Raw genomic sequence first — 3,554 nt, forward strand, 5'->3', positions numbered from 1 at the left:
ATGGTTAGAGGGCACTGCATGTGACTGACTTTGCTGCTTGTATTTATGCTTTTGCAGAGGGGGAGCTGGGGGGGCCACAGTAAGATTTGCAAAGGAAAAGAGGGATGGGTGAAGGTGGTATCCCCTCCATTCACAGCCACTCTTTCTCAGCACTTTGGGTCACAAGTACTGATGCTCCTGGATTCTTCACCTTCCTGAGGAGATCAGTGTTAAGTTTCTTTTGTTGTTTTTTTTTTATTTCCTGTTTTATTTTTATTTTGGTTTTGCTGAGAGAGGGGGGGATTAGAGGAACCTCTATGCCTCTGGTCTGTCTGCGAAAACACTATGTCCTTCCCCTCCACCAGGGAAAAAAAAGGGAGAGTCACGGCGGAAAGACAGGAGAAGGAAATTTGTTGGATATGGGGTTTTGTTCAGTGGAGAATTGCCAGCTGGGTTCCTTGCTTTAAGAGCCAAGTGTGAGTATGGAATTTAGTTTGAAGTGATGACAGGCATGCTAGCTGGTTTTGAGATGCTTTCTGTAAACAGGAGTTAAGGGTTAATGCATCCCATGCTGTATGTATAAATACATGTCACACATGTACACATAATCATAGCACTCCAAATCACAGCTTGTACATGATCTGCACTCACTTATACACACCAGTGGTCCTTCACACACATGCACACACATATACACACTCATGAATGTAGCAAGGAAGATGAATAAAATCACTCTGGCACAGACAGTTCTAGCTCCCTAGCACATGCAATTCCTGGAGTGCCTGCCTGCCTCTCTCGCATTCACGTTCTCTCTTCCTCTCCCCCCTACCTCCTGCAAGCCTTTTCTTCTGCTCTCTCTCCATCCTGCACACTAGTGTTCGTGGTTGCTTGCATATAAAAATCCCTTGCCTATCCTGCTGCACCAGCCTTGTAAGCCTGTGGGCGTGCACACATATACACACACATAGGTGAATATATATAAATAAAGAGCATATATGTACTCTGTCTGGCCTACTCTGTGCCTCACGGTCTTGCATTCGCAGTGAGCTGCTTGCTTAGAAGGTACCTCGCTCTGGCTGTCTTCACCACACACACAGCGCTTTTCTCTCACTCTTGTGCATGTGGTAGTGCATGAGTGCTGTGCACAGAGATATGCCCAGTCACAGCACCCTCACTTCCCCTTTGCTCCTACTTTTACACACAGTCTTGCATGCACTGGCCTCTTCTATTTTGTGTCTACTAAGCAAATTCCCATAGAGGCGTGCTCCCTGTCACACACATGTTTTCTGTTGCAACCTCACACTTACCTGTCACTACTGCATGCACTTGCTGCAAAATCCCTCAGTTTTTGCCACCTTCTCACATTTACCGAGTGCTCTTTTTCATACAGTCTCGCTTCTGTCTCTGGGTTGCATATACATGCTTTTCACTGTCACAAATTTTCTCTCAAACTTGCATTCTCTGAACTCTGGATTGTGAATCCAGCACCGGCACCTTCCAGCTGACTTCCTCACTGTGAAGTGGCTATTTCTGACAGGGGAGGAGGATTTTTTCCAGCACATAGGATGTACGTGGGGTGAGAGGAGGACCAGTTCTTGTGTAACATAAACAGCTAATGTCAGCAATGAAGTTGCATAGCTTGATGTGAACTTCCCTCTGCTCTGGAGGAGTAGGCACAGACCTGTCAAGGAAGGTGGACACTGGCAAATCACATCAGCTCTGAACGTTGCCCCTCTCTCTGATGCATGTTTCCTAGCCTGTAGTCAATGGCGCTTGCTCCACGCAGTGTTTCCAAGTCACAAGCCTTCCCCGAGTTGCAACCAGAGCATCCCGATGCTAGCACAACCAGGAGATGTTTTAGTCCTTTCTTATAGCTGTATCTTATGCCAGGCTACAGGCGTTTACAGGCTTTTACCTTCTGTTTTAGTGAGTTACTATTGCCACAGTTGTATCAGCCACATCTATTCTGATTTTGAAGGCACCGGGGAAGGTCCTTTGGGGGCTGTCTTACCAGGTACCCTCTGAGAAGGCAGAGGCAACACAGTTGCCCTCCCTGGGTTTTGGGATGGGATGGGGGGGGTTTGCAAACCTGGAACTGTTTTTTTTCTACTGCTCCCACCCTTCAGACATGATATAAACCAGACCCAGTCCACTGCTGGATCTAGTTTCATAGCCAGCAGTAATTTCCTTTCTCTGGTCTGGAGGGTGAGGGGATCAGGGAAGCAGGAATATTGGGGCTGTGTGGGAGGAGCAGGGCACCTCACACGTAAGCCTGAAGATGTCTGAAGGAGTTAAAAGTATTAAGTTAAAAGGTGGGAAAGTATTATGCCCTTAAAAAACAAACAAACAAAAAAAAACCCAACCCACAATTATTTCAAATTAATTGTTCTTCACTGAAAGCTGTGGTAACAAGCCTTAAACATTTCTGTAACCCTGCTGAGCATGACTCTTTGGAGCTCTTATCCTAGGAAACTGCAGTAGTGGCTCTGACAGGCAGTGACCCCAGTCGGACTGCTTCCAAGTGCTTTCTGAGCGCATCCCTCCAGTGCCAGCCAGCTGAGCCTGCACCTCTGCAAGCTATCCAGAACTTGTCCGTGCCTTCTCTCCCCCTTTTTTCTCGCTGTCCACTTGGGGGTGTACCGGTGAATGCAAAAGCAGCTCCTCGTTTTTTTCCTGTTCTTCCAAAGCCACCAAATGTGGGGGTGAAGGGGAGCGATGCTGGCGCTGCTGGGCACGGCTGAGCTGAGGCTGAATAGCAGGTGATGGGGGTGCAGGGGAGGAAGCGCAGCTGAGGCTGGCAGGAGACCTATGGGCTCCGCAGTGCCAAGTGGCCAACACAGGCTGCCTCCTCCAGTGCCTCTGCCAGGGGACGTGCAATGGGTTGCCTGTCCCCTGCCTGCCTAGGCTCGGGGGTTTTGGCACAGAGACAGGCTTTGCTCCTTCTCCCCTAGGTTAGAGGCTCTGAGTCCTGCACAGAGGATTTTTTTAAATTTTTTTTTTCCCGATCACTATGTTTCCTTAATTTTGTGGTTCAGGATTCTTGCGTTCCCCTGCTGCTATGCTTCCAGTCCTCGTTCAGAGGCAGGTGGTTTGAAGGCAGGACGGTTGTTTCTCCTGCATGGTGCACTGGTCTTCCTGCCCTGTGGGGGCTGGAGGAACAAAAGTACCTACACACCCCAGTGCTGCTGGTGGGTGGGACTTTCTAGTGGCATGCTGCAGCTCTTCCCTCGAATGGATTCGTCTCTTACTGTGGTGTGCCTCATAGTTTCTGATAAAGATCAGATTCTTGAATGGGACTCAAAACCTGAAATTTTCTTTTCCTTTTTTTCCCCCAAGTCAAAAATTGGGTGCGTGGGGATGGGGAGGAGAAGTAAATTATTTGGGTCTATCAAAAATAGCATTGTAATAATTTAGAAGAATTTGGTGTTGTCTTCGCTTTTACCTATTACTCTATCTTAGCTGTCAATTTGAAAAGTAATTTTGATCCCCCCCAAGGATTTTATTTAAAAAATGAATGCCTTGACAAATTATACATTTTCTCCAGCATTGCTTTACATTGAAAATTCTTCCAAACA

At 47.4% G+C, this 3,554-nt stretch overlaps 1 protein-coding gene across 1 annotated transcript in view; it reads left to right on the forward strand.

Annotated features, from left to right (window-relative positions):
- Positions 1–3,554, forward strand: part of LSAMP (limbic system-associated membrane protein) — a 1,050,957-nt gene that overhangs the window by 319 nt on the left and 1,047,084 nt on the right. The window lies entirely within an intron of this gene.

This window comes from Pygoscelis adeliae, unplaced genomic scaffold (assembly GCF_000699105.1).
Source record: "Pygoscelis adeliae isolate BGI_AS28 unplaced genomic scaffold, ASM69910v1 Scaffold120, whole genome shotgun sequence".
Lineage (NCBI taxonomy): Eukaryota > Metazoa > Chordata > Aves > Sphenisciformes > Spheniscidae > Pygoscelis > Pygoscelis adeliae.